This window comes from Pteropus medius, unplaced genomic scaffold (genome assembly GCF_902729225.1).
Source record: "Pteropus medius unplaced genomic scaffold, Ma_sr-lr_union100, whole genome shotgun sequence".
Classification (NCBI taxonomy): domain Eukaryota; kingdom Metazoa; phylum Chordata; class Mammalia; order Chiroptera; family Pteropodidae; genus Pteropus; species Pteropus medius.
The window spans coordinates 27,197,503-27,213,933 of record NW_024340696.1 but is presented as its reverse complement, the minus strand read 5'-3'; positions in this window follow the sequence as shown (position 1 = coordinate 27,213,933).

Sequence of the window (16,431 nt, the reverse complement as noted above, 5' to 3'; positions counted from 1 at the left end):
TTTCTCATCTGTATTTTCTAAAAGGAGTATGTGTTACTAATGTAGGTACTAATGTATATGAAAAACTCCTGATAAACTTTTGTTGTTAATAAAACAGTTGGACAGGTTTGTCTTGACGAGGTGCACGCCAACCATACAAGACCACTCCAGGCAAACAGCTAGAGACTCAGCATGCACACAGCTAGAGCTTAAATCCAGCATGCAGTGCACAGCAATGGCACAAGTGTAAAAGAGTTTGGTGACCCAGTGTTAGCATCGCCTGACACTCTCGCTTGCCCAGTTACAGATAGCCAGAGCCCTAAAATCCGAGAGGGTGGCCAAGACAAAGAAGCATGGACAGTGGTGGTGGTGTTCTCAGAGAGGAGAGGACACTTGGTGTCCCCTTCACTCTGTGACTCTTGCTGTGAGCAAGAAAAGTGGCAACCAAAGTAACACCATTGAATGTGCTTCTGTCTTTCCACAATGCCAGGAACCTTCTCAGATAAACTGATTGGGTTTTAGGCCTTTTGGTTACAACCTAAGGACATTCCCAATATGTGCAAGTTGACATTACAGTCATGGCTCCCATGGAGTCCATTTTGTAAAGTCCAAAAAGTCCTCATTTCCTTATACTCTATACGATGCTCTGTCTGGCTCAGATTGTGTGGACTGGTGCGTCTTCATGCGATTTACCTGCCTTGTGAGCAAGGGGCGCATTCCATCGCTGTGGGCCATTGTTACAAAGGGGAATCCTGGGCCACCTTGTCGGAAGCAGATTTCATCTTACCCACCTGGTCTGGGTTGTCAAATTCAAGAACAGTTCCCTAAATGCCACATTAGCTTTGACCTGAGATTTGAGGTCAGATTCAAAGACCCCTGGTCTAGAATAAACACACAATGACAGGCTCCAGATAAAATGGTTAAATGAATAAAATGCATCTTTGGACATCTCCCTGAAAAGAAAAGAGCAGCGACTTCTTACCAGGGCACCTCACTAGGGTCCCATGCAGGTAAACACTGCAGTACTTCCCCCTCCTGAGTCCCCATCCCTCAAGGTTTTCTCCCTGGACAGGTTCCCTAGTCTGAGCGAATCATGTACATGCTGAGCCTGTGTGTGACACCTCTCACCATAATGAAATAGTATTTGAACTTGGCCTTCTTCTAGAAAGACATGGCCTTACCCAAATAAACAAAAAGCTAATGATAGAAATTTTGGGTTGGCCTAGAGGATGCTAGTTGAGGAGAATTAGGAGGATAGGTTGAAGGATCAGGAGTCCCCCTAAAATAGTAACACTTTATTTATACATAACTATATTTCTGTCAATAAGAATGTTAACTTACTGGAAGAGTAAGCTACCTTAAGTCCTTTATGGAGCAACGAGGAATTTTCCAACGAAAAGGAGGGAAGAAAGGAAAAAGGAAATTAAGGAATTAGTAGAATGAGAGACTGATTCTTAAAACACATTCATATTCTTCCATTTGTTTTTCTCCTTTGTCCTTTGCAAAGGGCAAGACAATATTTAATCCCATGAGAATGTGCTTCAAGTCTTACTTTAGAATTTTTTTTAGGACAGTAGTTCTCAAAGCGTGTTCCAGGAAACCCTGGGTGGGGGTGGGGAGAGAGCTTGGAGCCTATTTTAGGGGATCCTTGAAGTCAAAACTATTTTCATAATAATAATAAAATACAATTTGCCTTTTTCACCTAATTCAGTTTTCTAGAGGCTACGTGATGTGCTATATCATTATATCAAAAAAGATAATGTGGTCCAAAAAGTGTAGCAAATGCTTTTAGACACTTAGAGAATTCACAATGTCTATTTAAAATTAACATATTAAAAAGGCTCTGGGAAGTTCTGTAGTAAAAGTTCTGTTTAACTTGGTTTGATACAACATTGCAAATTTGGCTGTGGACTTTATTTTTGTTTTGTTTTGGTTGGTTTAACACCTGCTGCTATAATGTTTCAATAAATGTTCCTCCGGGGTAAGATATTAAGCCAGTAATCCTCTGGCCAAGGAATTTATTAGAGATCCCTCATCTAGACCTGAAGAGAACAGTCAAAGACTGGACGTTACTATGCCAGTATAGTATAGCCATCAAGAACAGAGCCAGATTGTCCAAGTTCAAATCCTGACTCTGCCATGACTAGCTGTGACTTTGGGCAAGTTACTTACTTTCTATGGCATAATCTTCATGCATAAAATGAGAAAGATCATATGTGTGTGCGCGCGCACACACACACACATATAATACAATGATGCCTTAAACAAAGTAAACACTGTATAGGAATTAGTTATCTATTACTGCGTAAACATGCTGGCCTAGGGTCAGGACCTAAAGCAAGACCACTAACTAGTGATGTGACCTGAGATAGGGATCCGCAGTGGCCCTTGAGAATTGCTACAGGTCAATTCTTCCGTTTACCCATATGCTGAACTAGAAAATGAGACAAGGCAATCTCTGAAGCCCCATCCAGTGTCCATATTCTCTGATTCTACACGGTCCTTTCAGAAGGTGACACTAACCTGGAGTGTGACAGGAGAGGGAACATAGGGAGGTAGAGGGTGGTGGGTGTAAGAGCCCTCAGGTCCTGGGCAGCATCGACAGGGGATGAAAGGGTTCCCAAAACAGGATGGTTGGCCTTGGAGGATGGAGTTATCCACTCTAGAGCTCTGCCTCCTACCGACCTGGCTTCTTACCCCTCCCAGGTGTGAAGGAGAAAGAAGCTCGGGTCTGCTATCCTTGCCGCCATCGCCTGCATGGTACCACGACCACTCTAACTGGCTGCTTGAGATGAAGGTCTGGCTACTGAGAGGAGCAGGCTCCTTAAACGGGGTAAAGAGCACGTAAGGCTCAGCTTCATAGGCAGCTCTTTTTGTCCCTGTTTAAGGACCCTCCCCACTACCTGAGCCCCCGGGAAATGGACACCCGCCCCAGATAGGACACAGCAGTGACTGCCTCCGTAAAGGTTCTTCCAATGTGACTTCACCACAGTTGGAAATGAAGAGAACACACAGTCTAAAAAGACTGAAAACGTCTGTATAAGAGAGAGCTTTGAATTGCTGGCAGCTGTGGGCCAAGGTAGATGCGTCCAACATAATGCTTATGGGGCTAAATTGGGAACATTTGAATGCTTGGTTTTGTGCTTAAAAAAGCAAGTAGCAGCTCAGCTGCCAGATGTTGGAGAACTTCAACGTGTAACTCGTGGGCATGGCATCAGCAATGTTTTTGCAGGTGACCACACATCAAAGGGAGATGATGACTTGCTTTTCTAAAACTCCTCCTCGGGAGGGAGCCCAGTGGCTTTATAGTGTTTCACTTTCACTAAAGAAGTTAAATTTGGGAACACCAAAAAGGATCTCACTTGACTCAGAAAAGACTGACACTAGGGCTTGTCAGAAAAGAAAGAATTTCTGAGAACTAAGGCTTCCGTAAGAGCTCGGTTCCCTGTAACTAAGGCCTTTGAGTCATCACTGAATTACCTTCTCTCAAATTTGGTGTATCAATTAGGAGTTGCTTTTGTTACTAGTAACAGACAACTGACTACAGTAGTTTAAACACAATGGGGGTTTTTCCAAGGGGAGGGATGGTTTATGTCACAGGAAATGCAGACATGGATAATTATTGACATTGGTCCAGTGCCTCAAGAATTAATTAGAATCAAGAAAATCAGGACTGAGTCTCTGTGATTCTCTTAGTCTTTTCTTCAGGGCCTCATCATGGCTGTTGAAGCCCAAGCCATCACATACACCTCCCAAACAAGAGGCAAGTAGGATGGAATGGCAATAAACTCTTTTCCAGAAGTCCCACCCAACAATTTCTACTCTCACATTCTACAAGAAAGGCCTGGAACGTAGCTTTTTCACAGGATAGGTGCCACCTAGAATGACATCAGAGCTCTGTTACTAAGAAAGGAGAGAATGGATATCGCATAGGAAACTAGCACTTTCTGTTTTGGACTTTCTAGAGAGATGTGTTTAAACAAGATGCTGCTGCCCGGAACGGTCCTTCTGAGAGAGCTCGTTATAGGAAAGGGCAGACATCTGTGGGAGCCAGTTTACCCATGAAACTGTCTTCCCAGTCTCTCTGCGAGAGAGTCAAAGCTGGCCTCCATTCTTGCAGTGCCCCTAGTTTCCCAATGCAACTTGATTAGGAAATGAGAGGATTCCGAAAACAGGGAAGTCTCTGAAAAGCAGCAGGTTCATCCCTTGGTCAAAGGCAGTGTGCTCGACACCATGCACACACGAGCGATGGGTGTGCACTAACGCGGTAGGCGCTCTGCCGCGACTTGCTAAGGCTGCAAACGAAGAACACATGGTTCTGAACCTCCAGAATCTTGCTGTTTAGAAGAGACAAACATTAAACTAGACAGAGAGGGGCTATAAACTAAATATTTGTGTCCCTCAAAATTCATACCTAGGAAGCTATTTCCCCAATGTGACGGTATTAGGTAGTCGGGCCTCTGGAGTGGTTAGGTCATGAGGGGGTAGCCTTAATGAATGGAATTAGTGCCCTTCTAGAAAAGAGCCCAGAGAGGCCTCTGCCCTTCCACCATGTGAGGACACAGCGAGAAGACAGCCGAACCAGGAAGCACGCTCTCATCAGACAGAGAATTTGCAGGCACCCTGATCTTGGACTTCCCAACCTCTGGAACAGTGAGAAATAAATTTATGTTGTTTATGAGCCACCCAGTCTGTGCTATTTTTGTTATAGTAGCCTGAACAGACTAAGGCAAAGGCCAAGTGGAGTCAGCATGACTCCAGAGAAAGGAGTGGTCTTCACTACCAGGATGCTCCCGAAGGTGTCAGAGAGGAGAGGGAAGACACAGGACTGTGTGTCGCCGTTGGGGAGGGGTGGTTGTTGCCTAGCCACATGGTAGGGCTCCTTAAATTGGCAAGAGAGGAAGCCTTTGGCCTGAATTCTCAAGGGCCACTGCGGATCCCAGACAATACACCCTCTCCACGTCTCCAGCTCTCCAACCAGCCATATAAAACAAAGAGGTGGATTTTAACAAGATCCAACAAAACCGAGGAAGAGCACAGCAGAGAGAAATACCATAGCTGAGAACCAAATTACCAACTTTTTTACAGGAGAGGAAAAACTCTTACGCTGATGTATGGGGGATGAGTGGAAGTAAAGGGGGATATTTTGTCCTGGACTTTCTTCTTGAGCTTTCTTCAGATTTGGGAGCAAAAATGGCTAGCAGGGCAACTGCATGCTATGGACTGTGGGAGAAGGAGAAGCAAAGTGGGTAAGTATAAGAATGACTGGTTTTGTCCTGAAGTCTACAGGTTTCCAACTGCTGTTTCATGCTTCCAGCAGTTACCATATGTTCACAGATTTTAGAACCACAATAAATGTCAGGGTGAGCTGCTGTGGAATAATTCCCACCTTTGCTCATTTTCCAGCACTCCCCATTAGATCACGTTGCTTAAATAATGACCCACCCTTCCTCCCCCTGCACATCAAGGTCATGGATCTTCTACTTAAAGGCAGTTAGAACAGCCAGTTTTACTCTTGTGGGAAGTGAGCAGAACTGCAAACTGACTGCCGAGCTCTGGATAGGTCATGAGACTTTTAGTCACTCAAATGACTTTTTCCAATGGTTAAATTTTTAAAAAATATTTCTTCTCTCTGGTGTCATCTTTTAATCATACGAATTATCGCAGGCACACAAGAGCAAAGACTCCGTCCTGTCCTCGGTGTGTCATTTGGATCAGAAGAGGCCAATAAAGTGGGAGGAACATTGTGTAGTGATTCTGGAGGCTGGCTATCTGGGTTCAAATCCTGATTCCGCCCCTTATTCTCTGTGTGATATCGGGCACATTATTTAACCAATCTGTGCCTCAATTTTCTCATTTGTAAAATGGAGCTAATGACACTAAAGTGTTATGAGGTATCTACCTCACTAACACCGTGAGGATTAAATAATTGACAACTGTAAACTGATTAGTAATAATAACTGGCATCTATTCCTGGCACTAAACTACTAGTGACAAATGTAATCCTGTACTTTACCTTTGTGGCTTCTTAAGTGTTAATCCTTATGAGTTAAATCCTGCAGGGACCTGCAATGTGTTTGCCGCGTTAGACAATGGGCAAGGAAAAGGCCTGGTCTTCTTCATATCTCACGTTGCTCTTCCACTTGGCCTTCCCAACACCACCATCGTCCACGGCACATGGAGCAGGTCTACTGGCCACAGTGAAGTCCCTGGCTCACCTGTGCTCAACAGCAGAGGAGGATGGGAGAGAGACTCAGGCTGGCACAGAATTGAGGGGCACAAAACAAGTGTCCTCAGCTTGGAGTTTTTACTTTTTATGTTTCTGCAAGCCTGGCGGAGTTGTTACCTTATACCGTTGCAGTCCATCCAAGGCGTTCAATTATTTGTGCATCTGTTTGAAAAGCAGCCTGCTTTGGGGGGCAGAGATGAGAAGGCCTGGCCCAGTTCCGCATGACACCAAACGAGCTCGAACTGCTCCTGGGAGCCCTGCCCAGTGGTCTGGCCTTGGTGAAGCTGCCAGCTACCCAGAGAGAGTTGGACCTTTTCCATCTAATGAGATTGACTCAAAAGGAGCAAAGTTGCTCTCAACACCTGCTCATCCTCTCACAGCTATGAAGGCCAAGATGGAATGGGTAATTGCAAACTAAAGGCAATGAAAGAAAAGGGGGAAAAAATCAGCAACCCCAAGTACAGCATCTTCCCCGCTGTCCTTTCACTGGAGAAGGTCAGTGCAGAACTCACCGCGTCTCTGGGTGGAGAGCTGGGAAACAGTGCAATGGCTCAAAGGGCAGCAGGTGGGAAAGGACAGAGGGATCTGGGAAAGCAGCCCCAGAATAACCTCCTTTTTATTTAAGCTAGCTTAAGATGGGCTATGACTTCTACTCACTCTCATTTGTAGTAGATTTTGTGAGAAATGCAATATGGACCCTTCAGCACAAGCGGAATGGCCTGGTCACATTTCAGAGGAGCTGCACAGTGGCTTCAGGGCCCCTAAGGCACCCCACTGGCGTAGCCCACTCACCAATGGGGCACTTCAGCCTCACCTTAGTTTACCTTGTTTGTCCTTAATGCACAGCCAGGGCCAGCCTCACAGAGCTCACATGACAAAACTCGCAGAAGACAGCAAGATGGGGGTACTATGAAAAAGGATCCTCAGAATCAAAATCTTACTTTCTTTGACTGTTACAATCACACCACTAGATGTTGCCATGGTGTTTGTAGAAGGCACCTCTTCTGGTTCCTGCCCAGCTCGTTCCCACAGGGATGGACCAAGGAAGGCCAAGTTTATCCTAAGTGCTCCTGCCCACACTCATGACTCATCAGACAAGGAGCGATCACCAGCCCAGACTGAACCAATCTGAAATTAGGACCCAATAGAAAAATCTAGTCTCCTGGCCTAAGCAGAGGGTGTGTAATCACAGGCGCTGTGGGTCAACCATGTTTGGCCTTTGGGTGTCATGGAATAAATAGAAGCCAAATTGTTCGGGAGAGAGAAGGAGAAGGAGAGAGGGAGGAAGCAGGGAGAGAGGAGGAGGAGAGGAGGAGAGGAGTGGAGTGAAGGGAGAAGGAGGGAGAGGGAGGAGAAAGAGGGAGGAAGGGAGGGGGGAGAGAGAGGGGAGAGAGGGGGGGGGAGAGAGAGAGAGAGAGAGAGAGAGAGAGAGAGAGAGAGAGAGAGAGAGAGAGAGATTGATTGAGATAGAGAGAGATGACAATTGGTAGATGGGAGGGAGCTGCCTGTGGTCCCAGCTCCCATTTCCAGATCTAGCTTCACTCCCTATCCATGGTCTCTGAAAGGTTTCCCGGTGTCCTTTCAACCCAGTGCCTTCCTTTTGCTTATTTATTGGATTTCTATAATAGGCATCCAGAAGAACTTCCACGAAGGCAGTGATTCACAGTTTACTGAATGCTTTCACGTGTTATCTTGTCTGGATTTTGTTTCTCATGCTATTCCAGGAAGAAGGCAAAGGAGGTATCATCATCTGCATTTTATGGCCAAAGAAGTCCAGGCAATGACTGATGACCGTTCAAGGTCTCCCAGGCAGCAAGGCAGTCTTTGACCCAGACCCAGCATCTCCTCCTCCACACCCCCCTGACATTGGAGGTGTGCTTCCAGGAGAATGGACTCTGGTCCAAGGTATAATCAAAAGCAATGTGCTGCATTCCTAAGCACGATCAGATATTACAAGAGGAAAAATAGGAGCTTCAGTTTGACCATTAGATGCCACACCTTCACGAGCCTCTGTAGGCAGAGCTCACCATGCCTCCGACTCTGAAAACAAACTACATACAGAAAGCAGAACCAGGCATGGACGTTTTGGTGGAGAATCCTCCCTCTTATAAAAAACAAGTGGAGCCTGTACTATTATATTATTTTAGCATTCATTGTACTATAATTCTTTCTCCCTTTATCGAGGGTACCTGTAACGGTACCCTGTAATGGTACCCTCGATAAAGGGAGAAAGAATTATAGTACAATGAATGAGCAGACACATTACATTTCTCCTCCTTACCTTTGTCTAGTCCTCACTCTGACAGTTTTCACCCAAAGTAAATTAACTTGGAAATTGGCATGCTCTCCTGCTGGCTTGCATGTGTGTGTTCAACCACACACATACACACACTGCTCATGGATACCATTTTTAAAAAACAACTTTATTGAGATATAAATTCAGACACCATAAGATTCATCCATTTAAAATGTACAATTTTGTGGGTTTGGGTATATTATATTATTTTTAAAGTATGGTAAAATATAAAATTTGCCATTTTAACCATCATTAAATGTACAATTCAGTGGCATTAACTCCATTCATGGTGTTGTCACCACCACTTTCTATTTCTCACGGATACCATTTTTTGCAAACGTGCTTTCCCTCCCTCCCTTCCTTCTTCCCTTTTTGTTTTTAGAGGGAGGGAGGTCCATCTGCCCTCCAGCCCTGGCTTCCTTCACACACGCAAATCCCACTGCACTGTTTCACTTCATATCCCTCTATTTAACCAATACTGGCCCAAACTTGAAGGCAGATGTTGACTTCATCATATGCAAATTTATGCCTGCTCCCAAGTCTCCATGACGCAGAGAAAACACCCTCTTTTGGGATGTGTCCTGGGTGCTAAGCTCCTCTGCCCAAGGGGGAATTGCCTGAGGGCAGAACTGTATATTCTCAGTCTGAGCCCCTAAATTCTCCACAAGGGCTCTACAAGGGTCTGCAGGTGGCCTTGTGCCCTAAAGTTCTCCCCTACACTGGCCCAGACGCAAGCATCTGTAAAGGTTCCACAAGGAATTTCTCCTCAGCTGAATGTTAGGTTTCAAATGTTTTCTTCCTTCTCATCATCACCTTTGCTTGCCTCTTGTTACTTCTTACTTGTTCTAACTGGTGTGAGAAAAGAACTTCCTGGAAATTCACTTGAACTGAATGCTAATGTGCACTGAGCATTTCGATGCCCTCCCTCCTGAGTGGTAGGGGAAGGTGGGTCCTGAATGGGTGTGAAGTGCTGGATCCTTATTTCTAGGTTCTGGCAGCAGGCACCCCCCCCCCCCCCCAGCAGTCCACTCGGAGGGGAAGAAAGGGAGGAAGAATGGTGGCTTTCCAGAAGGGAAAACAGAGTTCTCAAATGTGGCCTCAGGGTGTCTCTACACAGGGCTGACCTATGAACCCTTCTGGAAGCTCCCGATAAGTCCCATGTCCTCCTGCACCAAAAGCCCTCCTTTGGGGATGTCATTACTGTCATTCATCATGCAAATGGACAATCAACAGCCGAGTCTCCTCGTGAGAATCTTCTGTATAATTAAATGTACTAGCCTGACAGCCCCCCGCCCCGCAAAGAGGGCGTAATCTCTCCTGGATGTAAAATGGCTTTTCTCTAATCCTGAGTGATGGTATGCTGTTGCTAGGTGTCTATTTTTTGCTTTTCATATATAAAGTGACTAATGGAAATATTTCATAACACATCTGAGAGTATGTAGTTATTCTTATACTTCGATGGACTTTAAAATAGTATTATCTGCCAACACTTGGACTATGTGCTAGTATGCAAATTAGACATAAAAGAGAGGAGAAATTCTTTGCTCCTTGAAAAAAATCACATTTATAAGGTTAACAAAATTGATATATTATAGCAGGGAACAAGGTTAGAACGCAAGACTTTTTTAATGTAATAATTGGCAACAACAAAGATTCTCTGGTGTTTTTCCCTGCACGAGATCAAAACTTTTCATCTATCCAGAGGTTTAATGAGATGAAAAAAAAATCCCACAAAATCAAAACATGTAGAATCCAACTTCAGGAACAAGGCAGACATTCTAAGTTGAATGTTTTTGATTGGCAGTGCCAAGAACAGGAGCAGTGTTTTAAAAACATATGACTTTGCAATTAAAAAATCAAGTTAAATTAAATATTTCAACAAGTTATTTATTTAAACCAGGAAAGTGGGCATTTTTATTTTGGGAATAAAAAGGAAACCACCAGGAAAATTCAATCTAATAAAGAAAAATACACACACACACACACACACACACACACACACAATAATAATAATACCACACACAAAACAGGAAAAAAAATTACACACACACATGCATCTACACCCTACGTAGAATTATGAACTACTCTATAACTAACAGGTAATGTTTGAACCAAGCCTGATCAAATAATGGGATGTAATAATTTAGCAAATATTCTGATTATAGGGAACCACCTCTATCTTAGAGCATGCGTTTATTTAGTATTAAAATAGAATCATAACTAAGTTTGTACTTGCTGAAGAATCAGATATCAGCAAAGCATTCTCAATACTAAAACAATTCTGATGATTAAGTTATCAGTAATGACTCCAAGGGCACTTGAAGATATTGTAGAACTTGAGACCATTATTACAAACATGAAATTATAACTGTCATTAGAGTCATGTACCAGTGCTGAATAACAAAGTTCCAGTTGACAGGATGTAGGACTAATCAAATTTAAATGTTCTGGAAAGGTTTCAAGAGGCCAGCAATTGGCGGGCCCACCAGCACGTTCAGAAGACAGATGAATCCAAGTCAGTTTTGCTTCTTACTGGGTGTGCCCTGGCACAATCCCAGGCACATGACACATGCTAGAGAAGCATTTACTGAATGAAGATGGTAAATAAATAAATTCATGAATAACAAAAAGTTAAATTGGAATTTTCCTGTTGTTTGGGAACTTCTGCTGATGACCAAAGCTGAGATGGGTGACAAGTAGCCCCATATTCTAAAGAGAGATGCAGCTTCCACCCATGCAAGACTTGTTAAGAGTTGGTCAAAATGATAGATATAAATGATACAGATACATATAGTTTTAGATTGATTATAAGGGATTTCTAAAAAGAAGTATGATGCATTTATTTTCCTCTTCCTTTCATTGGGAGAGGGGAGGGAGTGCTCTCCCCATCCTTGAGCCAAGTAGGAATGGTTCCAAGAGAGCCACTCTGAGAGTAGGAAGTCTGCCAGAAGCAGCAACTAAAATCTCCCTTCCTGGTGGATGTGGCTGAGCTGCAGGGTCTTGTAGGCCTACCTGGCTGCCACCATCTTAGGGAACAAAGAGCTCTTGGGCAATGCCTGCACTTCTAGAGCTTGCTGGGACAATAGGTGAAAAGCTTTTCTGTGGGCCCCATGGACCCTGAGGATGGTGGCTGGGCTTGAGTCCTCTGGATAGAACCAGTCAAGGTCCCTGATTGCCAGGCAGAGGTGAACACGACATTAGATGGCCATGTAGGGTACCCCATTGGCACTAGAACTGAAGGAAGTCATAAGAATCAGCCAGAGAGGGCATCATTTCAAGTCCAGGCACCGCATGGCACAGGCCCTGGGTTCGGTGGAGCAGATCCAAGGAACCTACTAAAGTGCCTTAGAAGAGAAAGAACCAGTGCCTGAGCATCTGCATTCAGAGGATGCCAATGGCTAGATGAGAGCAGGCCAAGGCAAGTAAAAAGACATTTTTACTTCTTTCCCCTTCTTCCCGCTCTCTGCCCAACCTTGGAAAGTCAGAAGCAGCTAGTGAAAGGCAAGAGACAACACAATAATAAAAAACAGACTGTGCAACCTTTTTGAGCTTGTGTCAGGCCTGAGCTGCAAGAAGTGGAAATAGCTTTGTATTTGATGGGAAAAAATTTAAAATGTATATTGAAATGAACTTTTTAATACTCTAGCATGAGGACTGTTTATTGATGCCTGAAAGGGACTGAATAGTTATGGGATCTGCCGGAGAAGTTGACCAGTGGAAGATCTGATAGAGCAGGTTGAAAGGGCAGTGTTGAGATGGTGAGAGAGAGAAAAAAAGCAGCAGCTATTTCCTGGTTATATCGCACCAAGTCCAACCCATTTGATATACCAGTTATAAGTGAATGGAAAAAATATACACGTGCATAAATGAATAAATGAAAGAAATCATTTCTGTATAATTCATTGGCACTGTGGCCACCTACTCAGTGCCCCCTGCTCACCCTATGTATGACTTCCCCTCAGCTGCAGGCAGGTGAGACTTCTCCATGAGCTTTGAGGTGTGGCTGAGAAGTCACCAGGTCAGTGAGTCAGGGGGTTGCTGATCACTGCCATTCCTGACTCTTTCCACGTGTGCCATGGGTAGATCATTCACCACCACCTTATCAAACGCTGTAACTGCTAAGTGTTACTTTGGCCCCAATAAGAGGTGACTGTCAGTGGGCTAGTTAGCAAAGTGCCCAGATTTGACATCATCCTATGTTTGGTGTACTTTGGACTGTTTGGGACACTCCCCTGGACAATCGGCCTGAGAAAATAGTAAGAAGTATAGAAACCTCTCCCCCAGGGCTCTGTGTGTTACACGGACCAACCCTGTGCGAGAAGGGTGAATGGTTCTTGCTTCTACCATTTCTCCCTAGACAAGCACAGCACGTGCTCTTTTGTAGCGGTGTCAGTGAAATTCAGTTGGCAAGGAGACCCCTTAAAATCCTGCTCTTTAAGTGCAGGGCTCGTGGGGGCTGCCTTAGCATCAGCCCCATTTTTCTTTTGTAACCTAATGGCCCTGGAATTGACTGATGACTTATCTGTCTTTTCTTCTAGGGCAGGAGTTTTCTTTTATTCGCGATTCTACCCTAAGTGCTGGGCAAAATAAATCCTCAATGAATGCTAGCTCAGTGAATGAACTTGATTTTCTCTGATGGGTCTCCTTAAGACAGGTGGAGTCAGGTAACAGATGCATTTTCCAGAGGGAGTAGCTGAGGCACCGACAGCTGGGGTGGTTCAAATCAAGGTCCCAGGTGAAGCAGGAGGATAGGTGAGACTGTCGCAGGTTGATGGGCCTCAAGAAGTAAGCGTGAAACAACATGTCTCATAAACGCAAGCTAGAAGCTACTTTCCTGGAGGCCAGAGCACCCTCTCAGTCGTCACGCCATCACCTCCACTTTGTGGCATTTACAGATTACCAAACGGTTTCCTAGCCATCAATTCTTTACTCTTCACAGCAACCCAAACGGAAGTGGAGTGGACATTATTATCCACATTTTGCAGGTCCAGAGAGGTTAAAGAACATTCCTGAGGATGCACAGCTACTAAAGAAGGAAGTGTGATGACCTCAGGTCATGTGACCCCAGGTTTGTAAGTTTCCCACCAAACGGGAGCAGTGGAGCATTTCGGGACACACTGGATCCCCTTTTAGTCACAGGGCAGTGTTAGGAGAGGTGTCTCTCCATTTTCATGTATCCTTTTAGAGGTCGCTTCAATTCTGCCCTGCGAGGGCTCATAGGGGAGGAAATGCTCTTATTCCCGGAAGAGTCATGACACAGTCCCTCCTTCTGGGTCCCTGTTTTAGGCCGGTGGCCTGTTTGCAGAATCCAGTTCCAGGTGGGGCTCCACAGCTTGTGCTGCTCCTGGGCAGGACAGATTGCTGAGATACGGAAGTGGCTCTGGAGCCAGCACACTTGCCGTATGGGAGCGGCTACTGTGCCAACACTGTCATTTTCCACTCCGAAATGTCAGGCAAGAAGTGAGACACTGACAGCATTCTTCCCTCGATGCCTCAGATGTGCTTGCGTGTGTTTCTACTGTTAACATCCAGTATCTTTCTCTCTCCTTGGAGGGGCACAGAGATAAAAGAAATCTCGAAATTTGGCACATTCAGGGGTCTAATTTACAAAGCTGGGATCAGAAGATGGAACGGCTTTCAAGGTTTCGTTCCAATTGTTAAGAGATGCCAAAAGATGTCTTTTTAACGTTCAGTTGGCTTCGTCTTTTTAATGTCAACACCAGCTTAATGCTGAAGGTAACAAACGACACACTGTCATGTCTTGCCCAGTGAATTTCTAAAAGAAAACTTAGGCGGAGGGCATGAAATTACTTTTTGTTTTTTAATGACAAAGCATATTTAGACAGACTAAATGTGGCAAAATAAATGAGTAAATATAAGTTCAGAGACTTCGATTTACCGAAACTCATTTTCAAAGGAAGAGAAGACATGAAAGGCAAAAATTCTACTCAAATTCAAATAGTTTCCAAGGAAAATTCCTGTAACCTTGAAGAATAATAAAGGCCCATGGATATATTTGGAATTTCTGAATGGTAGGACTGTTTCCCGAGAGCATTTTAAACATCCCAAGTGAAAAATGAGAACAAGGCCTAAATTGTTTGGTAAAGAGCAAAGAACCCTTTGGTTTAAGAAAAAGAGAGGAAAACTGTAGAAGTCAAAAACGCTGCGAGGGTCTAGAGTTTCACATGAAATCTGAACGATGGTAGCTTTTGCCCGAAAACTTTTTATTCAATGCCACATGCAAAGAACGTATATAATAATCATCTATTTTCAAAGTCCATTTCATACCATGAGTTTTCCCTTTGCTTTTTAGCCCTGCACAAGGTGTCAGGGTCTAGGTGGAGGCTGCCAGGCACACAGAGCTGAGCCCCCCACCCCTGCCTCGTGTTTTTTGCAGGATTCCAGGCATCTGGAGTTAACTGTCCCGTTCCCGCCCAGATCCCTGTCAGTCTCTAGGCAGTTAAGCCTCTCTGTCATCATCACTTACTCTCTCCGGCATTCCCTAAACCTCCTCAAACCCCAAAACTGAACATTACATTGGTCCCTAAGGGGGATACATGTTGGGGTGAGATACATGCCTGCCCTCATGTTGCTTACACTCCACTGGAGTGGGTAAATGTCACATGACACATATAAAAGTTACAATAGCCAGCATCGTTCAATGAATGTAAGAAAGTCTAAGCACTTTAAAAATGCCAAAAAGAGAGCAATTGCTTCCATCTGAAAGGGCTGGGGAAGACCTCATTCAAGTAGAGGCAGTGCACGGAAATCATGAGGGTGAATTGGGGTTTGAGAGAGAAGTAGGTAGAAGGAGCATACAGTACAAACACATACTCTTGAGCCTGGATGTGCCCAGTACCTTCAGGGGCCCCCCACATCATTTGTGCCTGATATCAAACACTCAGTAGGAGAGAAGGCTGAGAGAGGAGGTTAGGGCATGTCATCAGAGGTTTGAACACTGTGATGAGGGCTCAAAATTGATGCTGGAGGTGAAAAGGGACCAAACCATTGGGAGCAATGGAATTATGAAGCGTTCAGGGGCCCGTGGGTGGGTTCAGGGGACTCAGGAAGCCTCCGAAATTGTATACAGCCCTGTGCTCAGGCACCGTATGAGTGGGTGAGCAAGAGGAGATGTCCATAGCTTTCTCTGATTTCCCAAAAGCCTCACGGTTCTGAGGCCAAGTTCCAGGGCCAAGCTGGAGAAGTCTCACCACCACCCTTCTCCCCAGACACAGGGCACAAAAGACGCTTCATGCGCTCCCTCTCGTAGACACGTATCAACCATTAAAACAAGACCTTGGGGGGTTCCAGATGCCCGCGGTCCCCTTGGGCCTCCCCTGAGACATCCCTGTGTTATTAAATTTCCAAGCTACCCAAGGGTGTTTATTCATACCACATTTTAACGTCAAACGAGCAGAGAATTGCCGAAAAAGGTTTCGAAACTTTCCCTTTGACAACATCATTTCAATTGTTTAAAGGAAAGCAGCAAACTCTACTCACCACTGCCCAGCTAGCTCCTCCAGTGGCTCCAAACAAGACCCTCGTCTCTCACTCCGTCCCCTCGCCCTCACCACCAGCTAGCAATCAAGAGAACTCCACCAGGCCTTGTCGATTTTGTATTTAGTGAGTAAATGTGGCCTCCTCCCTTTCTCCTCGCTCTTTTCACCCTTTCCTGAGTGGGCCAGGCTGAAGAGCTCTTTGCTCTATAGACCAGCGATCCCCAACCTTTTTGGCATCAGGGACCGGTGCTCCTATGAGGATCTAATGCCTGATGATCTGAGGTAGAGCTGAGGTGGTGATGCTAGCGCTGGGGAGCGGCTGCAAATACAGATGAAGCTTCTCTTGCTCACCTCCTGTTGTGAGGCCTGCTTCCTAACAGGCCACAGACCAGTACTGATCTACAGCCCGGGGTTTGGCGGCTCCTGCT